The sequence below is a fragment of the Copadichromis virginalis genome, linkage group LG3, assembly GCF_057382275.1.
Source record: "Copadichromis virginalis isolate Kocher_CV1m ecotype Utaka linkage group LG3, C_Virginalis_male_GT1.1, whole genome shotgun sequence".
Classification (NCBI taxonomy): domain Eukaryota; kingdom Metazoa; phylum Chordata; class Actinopteri; order Cichliformes; family Cichlidae; genus Copadichromis; species Copadichromis virginalis.
The window spans coordinates 6,550,083-6,569,178 of NC_140620.1; the positions used below are offsets into that span (position 1 = coordinate 6,550,083).

Consider the following 19,096-nt stretch of genomic DNA (forward strand, 5'->3'; position numbering starts at 1 on the left):
CAAAGTGCAACATTGAAAGAACATCATCCATAAATATTGAGTAATAACTGGACTCTCATACAGCAAGACTCAAATGCCTTTAAACATCAGCTTATCCTGCTGATCCAAGTCCAACACTGAGTTTGTAAAAACATGTTTGTCAATCATTTTGTTTGGTTTCTGAGGAAAATGATTCAATAACTTGCTGCTAATACACAACATTTCATCATATTTCCTCATAACCCTCTTTTGTCTGACCATTTGATCCCATTTGAATTTGCAATAAAGGATCCACAGAGTTTGGTGACAATAATGACAGTAGATGTTTGTGTGAAAGTGCTGGAAGCAAATGAGTGTGTGATGTTCTTTCAGTGTTGCACTTTGTAGACGCTCCCTGAGCACTGGTCTCACAGCCAGCTGCACATAGAGACCAGTGTTGTTAGTCCAGGTCAGAAGATGATGTGGAGCAGGGAAATTATTTTACTGCTATTGCTAAATAATTATTATCATTACCATTGCATTAATAATATAATCTGGAGTTTATATTGCGTTTAGAGGTTGAACAGTGTGTGTCTTTCAGAAAGGCTAAAAGTCACAGGCTGACAGGAAACAAGGCTTCCAGAGAAATTGCAGAAGTGAAAGCAGGAAGTTATTTTGAGCAGCAGGCTAAGACGAGGCTTTAACAATGTAACAGATAGCTTTAAGATGGCCTTAAGATGTTTATGATGATGTTAACTTTGTATTTCAGATCCAGTTATAACTATTTTGTACACATTGCATATCTGTGCTTATTTGAGTTGATGTTCAGGTTCTTTAAAGGTTTGAAGCTTCACTGACGCGACTGTTCAGCTGATACATGTTGAGGGAAAACTAGAACATAGAAGGAAATGGCAATACAGGCTTACAAAACACTTATATCAGGTCATTTTATATTAAGCTTTTAGTAGAGGTTCTTGGTTAAAACATTTATTTAGTAGAAGACATACACATAGTCTCAGTTAGGTTGTAACACATAAGGATGAGCCTCTGTTCTGGTAAAAGGTCAGAAGTGCAACAGGTGAATTGAGAAAGAGCATTTGAGGACAAGAGACAGTCAGTGAGAGGTGACACAGAGAGCATGTGAGGTCAACACACACACACACATGAGTTAGAATTATTTATAGGAAAGAGGAACCGTTCCTTGTCATCTCGGCAAGAAAGAGGAACAAGACGAGAATTGAAAGGTAGACAGGAAGGGCCAGCCATGAAAATAGAAAAGGATGTTCTTTCAAATTGGGTGAAACAGGGTGCAATTGTGGTTAGCACACAGACACAGACACACACTCAGTTAGAGAGAATCATTTATAGGGGAAAGTTTAATTATGTTTTGCTGGGGTTGCAAAAAGCAGTTTGTCGCCGAACTGCTGCTGAGGTGTCAAGATGACAAGCGAGCATCCGGCAGTGACAGGATGCACCTGTTATGAAGATGGAAGACGATGCTCTTTTAAAAACTGTATTAAAAGGTCTTTGTGGTTTTGATCTGACGTATGTCTATATCCTGTCTGTGACGTATGAAGGGGCGTCAGTAAATTCAAGCCCTGATGCTATAAAAATCTGTGTATGTGTTGATTAAGTCGAAGATCACTTGCTGTCTGCGTACAGAGTGACTTCCCACGCGTGAATTAAAATCAATTGTTTGACCAAGAGCTTCTGGACCAATGGTTGTTTGTACTCTCCTTCCTCAATTTTTGAACCTTAACAATGACTTGTTGGAATGAAAATGAGCTTGTAGTTTGTCTGCTTTAATAATGTGACTGGAAAAAGGTGTTGGACTTCAAATATGTCCATTTCTTTCACACTTCACCTTTAAAAGTGAAGCCTTGTGGTTCCTGGAAGGAAAAACACGACTTTTTCAAGTCTTTGTCCTGTTTTTATGAGAAATGTACGACTTTAATGTGAAACATTCAGAGTTTTTTCTCTTGTTGTGTTTGTTTGAAGCTGCTTCCTGTTGGCTTCAGCTGTTTGGAGTTTCCATTTTCTAAACTTCTACATTCTGAACCTTCTTCAGCTCTGAACAGATGATGAAACACTGAATGATTTCAAGCTCACACTTTGTCTAATAAACTTACATCTTTCATTCTTTATACAGATTGAGGGGCTGTGTTTTGTCAGAGATCAGCTGTGATTATCTGGCAGCAGCACTGAAGTCCAACCCCTCCCATCTGAGAGAGCTGGACCTGAGAGGAAACAACAAGCTGCAGGATTCAGGAGTGAAGCATCTGTGTGGTTTCCTGGAGAGTCCAGGATGTGGACTTGAAACTCTGGGGTCAGTCAGCATGTTTTAGTTGTGCTGAGATGAATATGATGTGAAAGTTGTGCTGACACTAAACTGCAGATATCAGGCTGATATTATACTGATCCACACTGAGGATCTTCATGGTGAAGTCTGTTTTCTTCTTCTCTGGTTTAGTCCATTGACTGCAGCAGAACAATGTTCACATTTCAAACAGTGAGACTCAACGTATGGCCCGCGGCCCACACGCGGCCTGCCCACCTTTCCTGATTCAGAGAGAGGGGACCCTGATTAACTGTGTAGTGTTCTTCCTCACAGTTCTAAGTATCAGACACAACAATGAATAATCCACAGCTGACTGTCTTTAGCAGGTCAAAGGTCACAGCACACAGCAGACAGTGGGAAATATTATAATTCTGATCATTTATCAGCACATATCCATATGTATAAAAACAAAGCTGACACTGTGAGACTTGATCAGAGGTGTGATCATCACAGCAGAGGCCTTTGTGTCAAAGTCACTGAGGATCAAACAGAAACACATGAAGCAGATTTTCCTGTTCTGGCTTTTTATAGCAGATAACCTTCAAAATATTCTGCAGTCCATCAAAAACTGAAGCAAACCATGAATCAACATGTGAACATGAGCTGATGCTGCTGAAGTGAAGCAAAGTTACAGAGGTTTGATTACAGACACAGCTGAGAGTTTGTAATCTGTCATCATTTTAAAAGGTTTAAATTTCTTCAGTATTGAACAGCAGAAATGAGGCTTTGTTTTCGGAGGCCGACAGCAGTGAACACAACAGCAGACTGGTGCGTAATAAGCAGTGAATAATGCAGGAAACAGATTTTTGAAGGTAAACTGTTCTTGAAGTACACTGAGAGAGAGAGAGCTGTGCAGGAAGTAAACGTCAAAGTCAGAGAGAATTCATGACGATGTTCATCAAACGTAAAGCGTAGTTTGGATCTTCTTCTGCTGCTGGTTCAGTCAGTTTTGGTTGGAGACAGATGAAACCTGCAGCTTCAGGATCTGTGAGCTGTCCACTTTCAGCCCCGACGGCGTGTCCGTGTACGTGCCGTCGAGTGAACGATCCACGCTCTGTGTTTCCTTCTTTGTGTGTTTAGCTGCTCTCATTTACTGTTTTATCTGTTTGCTTGTTGTTGAAATACTTTTGGGAGCTTTAACCTGAGATTCTGGCAAAATACATTTATATTAAAAATCGATTCAGGATTGAATGAATCAACATCGCTTTATTCAAATTAAAACCATTTAATGAGGAAAATCCATTTTTTTACACCCGCCTCTAATGCTGGGTAATGTCAGCTGGTCCATGTGCAGCTGGCTGTGAGGCTCAGGGAGCGTCTACAAAGTGCAACACTGAAAGAACATCATCCATAAATATTAAGTAATAACTGGACTCTCATACAGCGAGACTCAAATGCCTTTAAACATCAGCTTATCCTGTTGATCCAAGTCCAACACTGAGTTTGTAAAAACATGTTTGTCAATCATTTTGTTTGGTTTCTGAGGAAAATGATTCAATAACTTGCTGCTAATACACAACATTTCATCATATTTCCTCATAACCCTCTTTTGTCTGAACATTTGATCCCATTTGAATTTGCAATAAAGGATCCACAAAGTTTGGTGACAATAATGACAGTAGATGTTTGTGTGAAAGTGCTGGAAGCAAATGAGTGTGTGATGTTCTTTCAGTGTTGCACTTTGTAGACGCTCCCTGAGCACTGGTCTCACAGCCAGCTGCACATAGAGACCAGTGTTGTTAGTCCAGGTCAGAAGACGACTTGTTGGAATGAAAATGAGCTTGTAGTTTGTCTGCTTTAATAATGTGACTGGAAAAAGGTGTTGGACTTCAAATATGTCCATTTCTTTCACACTTCACCTTTAAAAGTGAAGCTTTGTGGTTCCTGGAAGGAAAAACACGACTTTTTCAAGTCTTTGTCCTGTTTTTATGATAAATGTACGACTTTAATGTGAAACATTCAGAGTTTTTTCTCTTGTTGTGTTTGTTTGAAGCTGCTTCCTGTTGGCTTCAGCTGTTTGGAGTTTCCATTTTCTAAACTTCTACATTCTGAACCTTCTTCAGCTCTGAACAGATGATGAAACACTGAATGATTTCAAGCTCACACTTTGTCTAATAAACTTACATCTTTCATTCTTTATACAGATTGTGGAGCTGTGGTTTGTCAGAGATCAGCTGTGATTATCTGGCAGCAGCACTGAAGTCCAACCCCTCCCATCTGAGACAGCTGGACCTGAGCTACAACAACAAGCTGCAGGATTCAGGAGTGAAGCATCTGTGTGGTTTCCTGGAGAGTCCAGGATGTGGACTTGAAACTCTGAGGTCAGTCAGCATGTTTTAGTTGTGCTGAGATGAATATGATGTGAAAGTTGTGCTGACACTAAACTGCAGACATCAGGCTGATATTATACTGATCCACACTGAGGATCTTCATGGTAAAGTCTGTTTTCTTCTTCTCTGGTTTTTGTCCATTGACTGCAGCAGAACAATGTTCACATTTCAAACAGTGAGACTCAACGTATGGCCCGCGGCCCACACGCGGCCTGCCCACCTTTCCTGATTCAGAGAGAGGGGACCCTGATTAACTGTGTAGTGTTCTTCCCCACAGTTCTAAGTATCAGACACAACAATGAATAATCCACAGCTGACTGTCTTTAGCAGGTCAAAGGTCACGGCACACAGCAGACAGTGGGAAATATTATAATTCTGATCATTTATCAGCACATATCCATATGTATAAAAACAAAGCTGACACTGTGAGACTTGATCAGAGGTGTGATCATCACAGCAGAGGCCTTTGTGTCAAAGTCACTGAGGATCAAACAGAAACACATGAAGCAGATTTTCCTGTTCTGGCTTTTTATAGCAGATAGCCTTCAAAATATTCTGCAGTCCATCAAAAACTGAAGCAAACCATGAATCAACATGTGAACATGAGCTGATGCTGCTGAAGGGAAGCAAAGTTACAGAGGTTTGATTACAGACACAGCTGAGAGTTTGTAATCTGTCATCATTTTAAAAGGTTTAAATTTCTTCAGTATTGAACAGCAGAAATGAGGCTTTGTTTTCGGAGGCCGACAGCAGTGAACACAACAGCAGACTGGTGCGTAATAAGCAGTGAATAATGCAGGAAACAGATTTTTGAAGGGAAACTGTTCTTGAAGTACACTGAGAGAGAGAGAGCTGTGCAGGAAGTAAACGTCAAAGTCAGAGAGAATTCATGATGATGTTCATCAAACGTAAAGCGTAGTTTGGATCTTCTTCTGCTGCTGGTTCAGTCAGTTTTGGTTGGAGACAGATGAAACCTGCAGCTTCAGGATTTGTGAGCTGTCCACTTTCAGCCCCGACGGCGTGTCCGTGTACGTGCCGTCGAGTGAACGATCCACGCTCTGTGTTTCCATCTTTGTGTGTTTAGCTGCTCTCATTTACTGTTTTATCTGTTTGCTTGTTGTTGAAATACTTTTGGGAGCTTTAACCTGAGATTCTGGCAAAATACATTTATATTAAAAATTGATTCAGGATTGAATGAATCAACATCGCTTTATTCAAATTAAAACCATTTAAATAGGAAAATCCATTTTTTTACACCCGCCTCTAATGCTGGGTAATGTCAGCTGGTCCATGTGCAGCTGGCTGTGAGGCTCAGGGAGCGTCTACAAAGTGCAACACTGAAAGAACATCATCCATAAATATTGAGTAATAACTGGACTCTCATACAGCGAGACTCAAATGCCTTTAAACATCAGCTTATCCTGCTGATCCAAGTCCAACACTGAGTTTGTAAAAACATGTTTGTCAATCATTTTGTTTGGTTTCTGAGGAAAATGATTCAATAACTTGCTGCTAATACACAACATTTCATCATATTTCCTCATAACCCTCTTTTGTCTGACCATTTGATCCCATTTGAATTTGCAATAAAGGATCCACAGAGTTTGGTGACAATAATGAGTGTGGGAGCCAAGTTAAGATAGTTCATATGTTTTAGTATTTATATTTCGCTGTTGTTAAGCTTGTTTGTGTAATTAATAATTGTAGGAAATAGATGCATGTTTATGGTGGAACTAGGTTACGTAGTACCATGAATACATGTGCCTTAAAGACTCGTGTTTATAGGGCTTTGGAGTTGACGTCACGCCGCAATGCATTGTGGGAGCGCAGCACCATTTTCGGGGTCTACGAATCAAAACAAACACACTGTGTTGGAACGACGACTGCAAGAAAGATGCTTGAAAGCAGCTCAAAAGAGAGTGAACTGTATAGAGACCGATTGCGTCCAGAGGCGAAGCAGCGGTACTTGCAGAAAATAGCGTGCATTGGAAATGTGGACCCGTATGAAATACGGCCGTGGAGTAGAAACCCCGAACACCTAGCGCTACTGACGTAGCCTGATATATTTTCATACCTTGTCTGTGGAGTCAGCGCGTACAAATCGTCATTCAAACAAAGGTAAGTCAGCTCGAGTACTGCGTGTGAAATGCGTTTGATTTCCCTGCAAACATTCACATTAGTGCAACATAAATTCATTCATGAGGGGAAATTACAGTGAGAACATGTGGAGGCTGTTAGGTGGATAACATGGTGAGTTCAGTGCATTGATGTGACATTGTCCTGAAGGATTTAGTTATTCTTTATGGTTAAAGAAATTGCACTAATTAATTCACATTTATTATAAATAATCCTAATTACACATCTTGCTTCCATGTTTGTATCCTGTGTCACTAAAAATACATTTTATTTTAGTTTTATACATTGATTAATGACCTGCAGAATCTCCTTATCATATTAAGTGATTCATAATTGTCACTTTATGCTTTCTCCATCTCTAAAGTGATGACATCCTTGCATTACATGCTTTAGGTTCATTTTCTGCAGGCAGGTTTCTGACAGAACAGGCAGATTTACACTATAACATGCAGCGTTCTATAGATGGACACATAAAGAAATGAAAAATTACATGCATGTGCTAACTTTCTAAACACTTTGTTACATTTATGATAAAGTAGATCAAACATATTTACATCGGCCTTGGCTCATAGTTCTTGTCTTTAAATGAACTTTGTCTGTGTGTGTTTCAGGTGCTGCACTTTCAAAGACTGAATGAACCAGCATTGCAGCCATGGGTCACTGTGAGCATCACAGGGAAGGTTGAAGTCGCCCACTGCAGCTGCATGGCCGGAGTCGCAGAGACCTGCAGCCATGTCGCTGCTCTTCTGTTTAAAGTAGAAGCAGCAGTGTTGATCTGTGGCACAAGGACTGTTACAGATGAACCTGCATACTGGGTTTTGCTGGGTAATGTGACCAAGATACAGCCAGAGGTTGTCATAAGATGGACTTCTCTTTAGCTGCCCAAAAAAAGGCTCTTGATCAAAACATAAACAGACCATCTGTAGTGACAGGTAAAAGGAGCCGTCCTCAAAAAAGAAAAATCCCACCTGCTACTGTGGAGGAGTTGTCACTGCTATAATGCCATAATGTTTTTTCTAGGGGTCTAGATTTATGCCTGTAGTGCACTGCTGTGTAAATAATTTGCATTTACTGAATATGTACTGACTGAGTCCCACTGTTCAAATGTTGAATAAAGAAGCAAACTAAATTTTGCCTCTTTTTTTATTTTATTAAAATCACCTTATAGAACATCACATCAGTTACAGTGTAAAATCCATGTCATTTATAGTTTACAAATGACAAAATGTTTACACCAAATCATGAGTGTTTACATGATATCACCCACTACTAACATTACTTTATTTACTGTATCTTTTGAAAAAATAACAGCACAAGACTTAAGAACATTTAACAGGAGCAGGTTTAATTCTTCCCTGGTTTTATTATCACACTGTTCACCAAACGCAGCAAACCTTCACCATCTTATCCAGGAGGGTCACCTCTTCACTCTCACATGGAAGAAGTAATCTGATTGGCATGGTGGTATGTTTGAAGCAGGTCCCTTGTGTAGCGCTGGAACTCAGTCACGATGTTTCATCCATTCCATCGGCTGGTTTGCTGCAATAATGCCAAATAATTAGCAACTCTATAAATAGAAGGTAGTTCTGCAAAATCACTCAGTAGGATGTTTGTTCTAGTTTGCTATGAGCTCAGAGCGCATCGAAAATGAAACTAATAGGCTATAAAGAGAGATATGAACATATTTAGAACTTACTGTAATGAAAATGTCTGGAGCACCAACAGATATTTGGAGATGGAAGAGAACTGGATATCAGCTTGTCTCACAGCTGCTATCCAGGCTGGACGCCTTCGTTTGGTAACATTGATACACGAGCTGCCTCATGTTGCTTCCAGGTTGGGAAAGAATGAAAAGATAAACCATTTTCAAGCTTATTCTCTTGCTGGTCATGCGATCCAACATTGCAGCCGACCACACAGCAAATATGAACCATGGCTGTTGTGTGTGCCTTCGCTCCCTTTTCACTTGCGCTAGACCCCCAAAATGGCGGATCGGGCCAAAATCCTTTCCACGCCCACCCCCGTGACATCACGCTCCAAAGCCCTATAGTAAAATCCGGGCATCACGGATGTATGCAAATTAGTGCATGCGGTGCGGGAGGGGGGAGAGAGAGAGAGAAAGAGTTAACACGGCATAAGATATACGGGGCAGCAGGGTAGAACAGAGCCACACGGTTTTCCTACCGTAGTAGGTTATTTTGTTGAGGATAAGTTAAACCTGACCACTCCTGTAAGATGCAAAAACCGTGGAATAAAGTTTTTGTTACATCTTTTCACATCGGAGTCCCGTGGAGTTCTTTTTCCTCTTCAAACTGACGTACGCGAGTGAATCACGGGAAAACTGGTCTCACGGCTTACACATTTTGTAGGAAAACCCGCTCGTTGTGGAGTAATTGACGCGACTAAAGAAGGAAAAAACCCAAGCTGCTGCAGCGACAACAAATGTGAGTAAGTGGAGCTAATTCACGAGGAATAAAGTGCTGAGTCATGGTGGATGCTGAGCTGTGTGGTAGCCAACCTGCATGATTTTTGGATGATAAAATAAGGATTTTGTATTTGCTATTCGGGAAATTAATAGCATGAACAACGAAGAAGAAGTCACAGTAGCAGAATTGGAAGCTAGGGCGGTGAAAATCACACCTAAAGCTATGGAGGAAAGGCTGCAACGTGCTATTAATTTACGGAAGGCTAAGCTAGCCAAATTAACAGGCACAGTGAAACAAGTGCGCCAGCTGATGGAAAATGAATGTGATACCAGCCCTAACACAAGTAACACAGTTAATGAAGGATTTTAATGAGCGGTTTGGAGAGTTTTGTGGTTTAAACACAAATGTTAAAGAGGTGCTCCAGCAAACGCCGGAGGAGGATTTAACTAAAGACCAGGAAAATTGGTTTGAACCTAAGGCTGATTCCTTTAAGGCTTTTGCTGAGACAGCTTCGGCTTGGATTGACAAGATGGCCATGCGCGCTGTGGAGGCTGAAAAATGCAATGAAGATGTGGATCCATCTGATAGCATATCTAATTCATCTGTCTCAAAACGCAGTGATAAGGCATTGTCAGAACGCGGCTCCTGCACTTCGTCATCGGTGTCGTCCACACGCATGAAGGCAGAGGTGGAGTGAGCTACCTTATTGATTAAGGCATCGTCTTTAAGACAGAAACGCTTGCTGGAGGAAAGGGAGGCTAAGCTCCAAGCTGAAAAGGAGGAGCTAGAAATACAAACAGCTCTTGCAGCAAATGAGGCAAAGATCAAGATCTTATCTGAATACGAAAGTCGTGCATCCAAGGCATCCAGTCGCGTATCCACTCGGGATGGAATGAACTCCTACGTGGCATCGCATAAGGTTGGAGATTTATTTACTTCACAGCAGTCAAATAGCCCATCCCCCACACGAGAAAGACAAGCGCAGAAGAAGAACATTCTCCAAAACGCACAGCAAACACACACTGTTACCTCCCAGCCATCGCAGACACCAAGTGCTCTACAAGATGTGGTCGAAGTGCTAACTAAGCAACAGAAGTTAGCTACGTTGTCCCGCAGAACATTTCTGTGTTTAAAGGGGACCCATTAGAGTATCGGCTGTTCATGCGAGCTTTTGAACATGGTGTGGAGGACAGAACAGAGAGCGACAAGGATCGATTGTACTACATGGAACAATACACAAGTGGGCAACCACGAGAATTGATACAGAGTTGTCTTCATATGGAACCTACACATGGATATCAATCGGCTAAGAGACTGTTGGAGGAGCACTTTGGAAATGCCTACAAGATATCAGTGGCATACATTCACAAGGCTCTTAACTGGCCAACCATCAAGTCAGATGATGGAGAGGCTCTGCATGCTTTCGGCCTCTATCTTACTGGATGTCATGATGCAATGATGGATGTGGAGTACATGGAGGAGTTGGATAGCACGGCCAACATGCGTGCTATCGTTTCCAAGCTTCCGTACAAGCTGAGAGAAAGGTGGAGAACATATGCTTGTGGGGTCTTAGACAAGGCAAAACGCAGAGTCACGTTTGCAGATCTGGCGGAGTTTGTCAGTAAGCAGGCCAAAGAAGTTTTGCATCCATTGTTCGTGATATAAAAGACAGCACCTTAAAGGTCCAAGTTAGAGGGTTAGAGGGCAAGTGGATGAGAGGTTGCAAAGGAGAAGTGGAAACAGAAAAGGATTCACTACAGCTGCAACTATCACCACTACACAGGACGTACCCTCTAAAGAAAGGAACAAGGTCAGCGGGAAGCAGGTGTGTGCATTTTCCAAACCCTGTCTTTTCTGTCGTTGTGAAGAGCACACCAGCGGCTCAGCTGGCTGGAGTGTTCACACACATCTTCAACCTTTCCCTCTCTCTGTCTGTAGTCCCAGCCTGCTTCAAAATGGCCACCATCGTCCCTGTACCCAAATCCTCCACCATCTCCTCATTGAACGACTGGCGACCTGTAGCCCTGACCCCCATCGTGAGCAAATGCTTCGAGAAACTGGTCAGGGACTTCATCCGCTCTGCACTACCCGACTCACTGGACCCTCTACAGTTCGCATACCGCCACAACAGGTCCACTGATGATGCCATAGCCCTGACACTACATACTGCCCTGTCACACCTGGAGAAGAGAGACACGTATGTGAGAATGCTGTTTGTAGATTACAGCTCAGCATTCAATACCATTGTTCCCTCGAAGCTGGACAGGAAACTGCAGGATCTAGGACTGAGCAGCTCCCTCTGCAGCTGGATCCTTAGCTTCCTGTCTGACAGACGCCAAGTGGTCAGACTGGGCAGCATCACCTCATCCCCCATCACACTGAACACTGGTGCTCCACAGGGGTGTGTACTGAGCCCTCTCCTATACTCACTCTACACCTACGACTGCACAGCCACTAACAACTCCAACATCATTGTGAAGTTTGCGGACGACACTACAGTGGTGGGTCTTATCACCAACGGTGATGAGACGGCTTACAGGGAGGAGGTCAGCGCCCTGACCCACTGGTGTAAAGACAACCATCTCACCCTCAACGTTGCAAAGACAAAGGAGTTGATAGTGGACTTCCGGAGGTGCAGAGAAGTGCACACCCCCATCACCATCAACGGCGCTTCCGGTTCCTTGGTGTACATCTGGCTGAGGATCTTACGTGGTCAGTACACACAAACAAAACAGTGAAGAAGGCGCAGCAGCGCCTCTTCTTTCTCAGGAGACTGAAAAGATTCGGCATGAGCCCCCGCATCCTCAGGACCTTCTATCACTGTGCCATTGAGAGCATCCTCACTGGATGCATCACCACCTGGTATGGCAACAGCACCGCCTACAACTGCAAAGCTCTCCAGCGAGTAGTGCGGTGCTCTGAACGGATAATTGGAGGTGAGCTTCCCTCCCTCCAAGACATCTACAGGAAGCAGTGCCTGAGGAAAGCGGGGAGGATCATCAAGGACTCCAGTCACCCCAGCCATAAACTGTTCAGACTACTTCCATCAGGAAGGAGGTTCTGCAGGATCCGGTCCCGTACCAGCAGACTGAGAGACAGCTTCTTCCATCAGGCCATCAGACTGCTGAACACGTCATAGACACCTCACCTTCACTACTGGAACTTCAACATTATGCACTACATACCGTACAGTAATGCCACTGTTTTGCACATGTCTCAACTCTGTATATTTTATATATTTATTATTGTTTACTCTATTTAATTTGTAAAATATGTGTACACACACACACACACACACACACACACACACACACACAGGAAAATATTTAGTATACACATCCAGAAATGCATATACTATTATATATTGTACATATATTTATTAGTTTCAGATGTAGCCATTCTTGTATTTTGCTTGTTTACATTATTGTATTTTGCACACCTCTGTTGCTTGTGAAGCTCGCACACAAGAATTTCACTCACATGTGCTGTACCAATGTACCTGCACATGTGATGTGACAATAAAAAGTGATTTGATTTGATTTGATTTGACCATGTGTCAGTGGTAGACATTGTTTAAAACACAAGTAAGAGAAATGAGACAACTGCAGACCAACTCAGAGAGTAATTAGAAAACGTGCGCACGGGTGAATGTCTCTCTGAGAAGACACCACACCGAGCACAGGCTCGCTGCTTTATTTATAAGGCAAAAATGGGTTACATAGTACTTCCTCTTTTAACAGATGTTGACGAGAGGTTAAGCATTAAATCAACTTATCTGATCTTTCACACACTGGGATTAAAAATACAGAAGTATATCATGCTTTATCTGACATCACAGACATTATAGGAAAGAATGCATCATTATATCATGCTGTCAAAACATCTCAAACATTTCAGACACTTAAGTAAGGAATGCATTATGTTCTCTTTAACAATAAACTTGGTTAGCTGATTCTTCAACAATAGGCTTGGTTATGTGAAAATATATGAACACACTAAATATAAGGCACACTTGGTTATATTGTATTATAGAGATTTGGTTATAGTGTATAATGTAGAAAATCTCTTAACATTTCCCTCCTGTTGTTAATATATTTCACATGTTTAATATCAATGCATAGTCACTTGTTAAATCACATTTTCAACTTGCATATCATTCAGTGAAGTATCTAAACATCAGCTCTGTTAAGATTAAGATTATCATAGACATTCTCTTCTCTGGTCTCTCTAGTTAGCATATCATACTGGCGAAAGGGATCCTCCATATCTCTCTGGATCAAAACAAAATTTCCTAAAGTACGATTAAACATACTCATCACCATGCGTCTCAGACAAGGGATAATACAAGCAGCAAAAATGCAAAATAGGAACATCACAGTACATAGGGCCAACAGGCCTTTAATCAGCAAAGATTTCCAGGAGCCGCTCAGCAACCAGTCCCACCAGCCATGCTCATCGGTTACGTAGTCCTGTTGCTGAGCGTCTCTTAGTTGTCTCAGAACATTCAAAGCATTTGTCATGTTTAATGAGTGTATGTTGTCAGGTATGTAAGTACAACATGTCTTGTTGAACAGTACGCAAAGACCTCCTTTCTCTGCAAGAATAAGGTCCAAAGCTACTCGGTGTTGCATGACAGTGATGCGGATTGCATCAATTTCTTCATTCTGTGATTTGTCAATGCGGGTGGAAGCGTTCAAAAACAGTCCAAAGCGATAGTCTAAAGTCTCAATTCGTAGTGCGTGTTTTCCTACTCCGGTCCAGGGAAACAGAGAGTGCATTACCTTGTCGGCGGTACTCCAGAGTTTGAATTCCTCTGGCACGTCTGTTCCAAGGATTGAATCATGAGGCTTGATTTCTATATGACGCCTAACTCTGGTCTTGTTGTACACAGATATCTTAAAAGTGTGATCTGAAATGAAGATAGGTGCACAGCATCCTGACCAGTTGGGTGGCAACATAAAGTACGCACGCTGTCCGCACAGCCATGCCATACCTTGTACCCAATAGGTGCCATTTACCTGTTGATTTAGGTTGACTGTCCCATACCCTACTCCTCCATAGGTTGTGTTGCAGTTGTCGGTATGGCCCAGAGGGTGGCGTCCTTGCACTGACGCTTGGTAGAAGCACAGAGGATGCCATGTCTCTGTATGGGTCATAAAAACAGGGAAAGGGACAGAAGCATTTCTGTTTTTTACTGTCATATCTACCCAGAATTTGTCGTCACAGATTCCATCCTTCTTCAGGCCTTTTGCACCTGGGAGTGAAGCTTTCTTGCCAATTGTAAAGTGTTGTTTTCCAATGCTGGCGAAACTTGCTGCACATTCACTTTGCAAGTGACTGTCCATTTTGCGACCATATATGGTGGGGTAGACTGAAGTTGAAGGCATGTGAGAACAGACATAACATTCTTTCTCATCTATGGTGTTGTGTAGGTATCGGTACCAGGCATTGTTCATCCAAGGGTGAATGTGATCTTGGGTCATCTCAGTTAGATGGGAGTTGTCATGGGTCCACCTCTTGAGACGGGGAATAATTGGTGTTATTCTGCGGGCTCTTCCAGGTATCAGCCAGAGGAGCATCACCCCTAAGATGACACCGGCCACCAGACAGATCAGGCGGCACATGAACCGTTTCCGTTGAAAGTGACAAGCACTTAAGCATAGCAGCTTTGGGGCTGGGGCTGGTGGCTCTTCTTCTTCTAGATTCATCATGCTGGCTCTCTGCATTCTAGGCGTCCCCGGTGTTGTCGTTGGTTCCTCTCTTTGGTGGGATGGGTCACTCTTTATTATGTGTTTGTTCTTCAGGGCGACCAGGCACACCTGAGCTCCAAGTGAGGAGACCACTGGCGAGAAGGTAAAGGGCGGGGTATACCCAATCAGCCCTTCCCTTCACCAGGGGATCACTTGAGAGTCGGGGGAACCGGCGTCTTATTGTGGTGCAAACACTTTCTTCACGTGACTTTGATGGATCCAAGAAGGTCTTTCAGCGATTTTACAAGCTGTTGGTGTAGTCAGCAGCACCTGATGGGGACCCTCCCACCTCGGAGCACTCCAGTTTTTCCGCTGGAGGACTTTAATCAGAATCCAATCACCGGGGTTCAACCTGCAAGAGACTGGAGATAGATCACTCGGCAGTTGATTGTTTAAAATCACTTCTTTATTTTCAAACAGTTTTGTCATCCATTCTGCCATTGTTGTTTCTGCAATAGATTTATTAATTGGCTCGCTCGTTATGGGAAGAGGGAAGTGTCTGCCATGTACAACTTCAAATGGCGTTAGACCACCTGCTCCTTGAGTTATTCTCATCCATAACTTTACTAAGCTTAGACATTCAGGCCATGGTTTTTTAGTTTCTTCCATACATTTTCTCAATCTTTGTTTAATTGTGCCGTTAGTTCTCTCGACTAATCCTGCACTTTGTGGATGATAAGAACAATGATGTTTTATGCTGAAGCCTAAAGCTTCAGAAACTTTACTTATCACTTCATTTACAAAATGTGTGCCATTGTCTGATCTTATCAGAGACGGAATGCCATATGTTGGAATGAAATGGTTGCACAAACATTTTGCTACTGAAATTGCATCTGCTTTTTTCACTGGGTATATTTCTGGCCACTTGGAAAATACATCTATTATCACAAGTGCATACTTGGAGGATTGAGATTCATTTAGTTCTATAAAATCCATGTGGATAGTATGGAATGGGTGTGGCGGTTTAGGGAACCGGCCTCGCTTTGGTCGTAAATTACCTTGAGCATTGTGTTTTTGGCAAATCATGCATGTTCTAATAAACTCTTTTGCTGAACTTTCAAAATTTTTTGTATAGAACTGTTTATTGAGTATAGAAACCATCCCACCCGTTGACACATGCGTTCTGCCGTGTGTCACTAATGCAGCAGTTTTATGCAAATTTTTTGGAAGGACTGGTTTGCCATTACACATCATGAGATTATCTTTTAATTCTGCTCCATCTTTCAACCAAGATTTTTGTTCACTCAGCGATGCTGTTTTCTGTGCATCTGCTAGTATTTCTAATGGTATTAAATCTATGGTTTCTGTTGTTAAAACATCAATATGTTTTTCTGCAGCTGCTTTGGCTGCTTTGTCAGCAAAGTTATTTCCTCTTGTTATTTCTGTGTCATCCTTTTGATGAGCTGCACATTTGCATAGTGCTAATTCTTTTGGCAACGTTATTACTTCTAATAGCTTTTTTAGAAGGTTTGCATGTTGAACTGGGTTGCCTGAGGACGTTGTCATTCCTCTGTTATGCCATATTTTTGCGAAATGATGAACTGCTGAATAGACATATTGGCTGTCTGTGTGGATATTGACACTTTGACCTTTGTACAGTGTACATGCTCTGATGACTGCGGTCAATTCTGCGCTTTGAGCAGAGTTTGAGGAACTGAGAGCTTTCGCCTCTACCACTGCATCAACAGTTGTGACCGCGTAACCCACACAATTTCTACCGTAAATATCTTTTGACGCTGAGCCGTCCACAAAAACATTACCGAAACTGCTCTGGGGGGAACTGTGTATATCATTGCGAGGCTTTGTGTCTTCCTCTAATTTTTTAATGCAACAATGTTGTTCTCCATCCAGAGGGGTCGGCAAAAGTGTGCTTGGGTTTAGCTGGCCACACTTCTCTATTGTTATGTGTGATTGTGAAAGTAAAATCCCCACATAAGAAAGTTGTCTGGCATGTGTGAGGAAAGAGAGATTTGCTTGGAGTAAAATAGAGGTCACAGCATGTGGGACTTTAATGATCAACTTATGTCCCAAAACAATGTCTGCACATTTTTTAACTGCCTCTGCTGCTGCTGCGCACGCCTGAACACAGGTAGGTAATCCAGCAGCTACAGAGTCAAGTTTGCATGAGTAGAAAGCTAATGGACGTTGTTTTTCTCCAAAAGCTTGAGTTAACACTGCTTTCATGTACCCTCCTGCACCATCAACATGGAGAATAAACTGTCTTTCATAGTCAGGTAAAGCTAAGACGGTACATGTCTGCAATGCTATTTTTAAATCAACAAAAGCTTTTTCTGCTTCTGGGGTCCATTGTATTTTGTCTTTTAATGCTAGGTCTTTACCATAAATGAGGTTCTGTAGTGGCTGGGCCAGCAGTGCATACTCTGGAATCCAGCATCTACAGAAATTGCACAGACCTAAATAACTCATCATTTGTTGTTTAGTAATTGGCTTTGGAGCATTTTGTATAGCTACTTTTCTGCTGTCTAACAGCTGTCTGCCTTGTCCTGTTAGTTTGTGGCCAAGGTATGTCACTTCCTGGCTCCACAACTGCAATTTATGCTGTGATACCTTATGGCCTTGCTCTGCGAGATGTTGCAAAACTGTCAGTGTGTTTGTTTTGCACTCATCCTGTGTATGGCCTGTAATCAATATATCATCTACATACAGCAAGAATTGCCCTGGAGCAGGGAGGGAGCAAGATGACATTGATTTTCTCAAAGCCTCTGCATAAAGAGTGGGGCTATTCTGGAATCCTTGAGGCAACCTTGTATAAGTATACTTTTGATTGTTAAAGGTGAATCCGAATAGCTTCTGTGAGTCAGGGTGTAGAGGCACAGAGAAGAAAGCATTGGACAAGTCTATTACAGAGAACCACTGTTCTTTCGGTGTTACCTGATTTAAAATTGTGTGTGGATTTGCAACCACCGGAGGTATTTGCTCTGTTACCTCGTTTATTGCTCTTAGATCATGAACTAGGCGATATTTTCCTGTATTAGCCTTTTTTACTGGAAAAATTGGTGTATTACACGTGGCTTCATTAGTTTTCACGAGAATACCTGCTTTTTGCATATCTGCTATGACTGGTCCAATTCCTTCTCTCGCCTCTGCACTCAAAGGATATTGTGGTTTCACAGGCCTATATGTGGTTGTAGTTTTCACCACTACTGGATCTGCTTCTTTTATTAGGCCTACATCTGTGGGTCCTTGAGACCATAATGTTTGTGGTAGCTTTTCTAGTTCAGGATGTGTTTCAACTGTTAACACTTGTCATTCGTCTTGCTCTGTTGTGGCTAAATGTGTAGCCGGTGTGGCTGTCACCGGCCAACACAGCGTGAGTCTCATGCACCCTGTTCTACGGCCTTTTTGCCAGCCCTCACACTCTGTTTTGTCATATCTGTCCATTTCTACATTTCTCAGCACTGTGCCTAACTCAGACCAAGGCGTTTGGTCGTTGCATGCAACAGATACATGAGGGTTCAACATTTTATTTATGCGTTGCACTGCATCTGTCTGTAACACTGAGCATACTGCGTTGCCACTCTGTGTTACATACAGGTGTTGTAGGACTAGTTTTTGTGGTCCTAGTCTGTGCACTTGCTGATCATAAATTTTGTCTGGGCCTGGGACATGTTTATACCACAGGGTGTTGTGGTATGCTGCTGGGTCCTGCCTCTGTGAGTGTTCAGGTAAGTACACATTAGCCTTGGCTTCCAGAGGTTCAAGTTTTGGTAAATCTAAGGTCCAGTAATAATTTGGCTCACCTGAACCTTCACAAACAAAAATGTCTTCAGTTTGGCTCTGACTTTCAGAGAGTAGGAGTCTGGCTTGCATGCCACTTTCTCCAGGGATAACTCCTATTTTTAATTTTGCTAAAGCATCTCTTCCTAACAAATTTAGTGGACAAGATGGGTCATAGATGCACTGATTTTTGCAGCCACGACCACTTTCTCTATGTGACATAAAGAGGGGAACGGTTAGCTGTTGCAATGTCACATGTCCTGAAGCTGATTTCACAATTAAAGTGTCTTTTGAGAAAGTTACATTTGGGACTTCTACTGTTAAGACAGATCTACACGCTCCTGTGTCACAAAGAAATTTTACTGGGACACCATTCACGTGTACTGTAACTGTTGGCTTTGCTTCTGACCCTAGCAGTAG

The 19,096-nt window shown here is 42.3% G+C and overlaps 1 protein-coding gene and 1 long non-coding RNA gene across 3 annotated transcripts in view; both read left to right on the plus strand.

The window, feature by feature from the left end:
* LOC146712483 (protein NLRC3-like) overlaps positions 1–19,096 on the plus strand; it is a 145,010-nt gene that overhangs the window by 32,175 nt on the left and 93,739 nt on the right. The gene's annotated exons all lie outside the window — the stretch shown is intronic.
* The window catches only part of LOC146712486 (uncharacterized), a 32,459-nt gene continuing 15,588 nt past the window's right edge, over positions 2,226–19,096 (plus strand). Inside the window, exon 1 of one of the 2 annotated variants that reach the window (XR_014917094.1) lies at positions 2,226–2,284. This is a non-coding gene — a long non-coding RNA (uncharacterized LOC146712486). Of the gene's footprint in view, positions 2,285–4,557; positions 4,618–19,096 lie in introns of those variants that run through there. The other variant, XR_014917095.1, reaches the window with a different exon arrangement.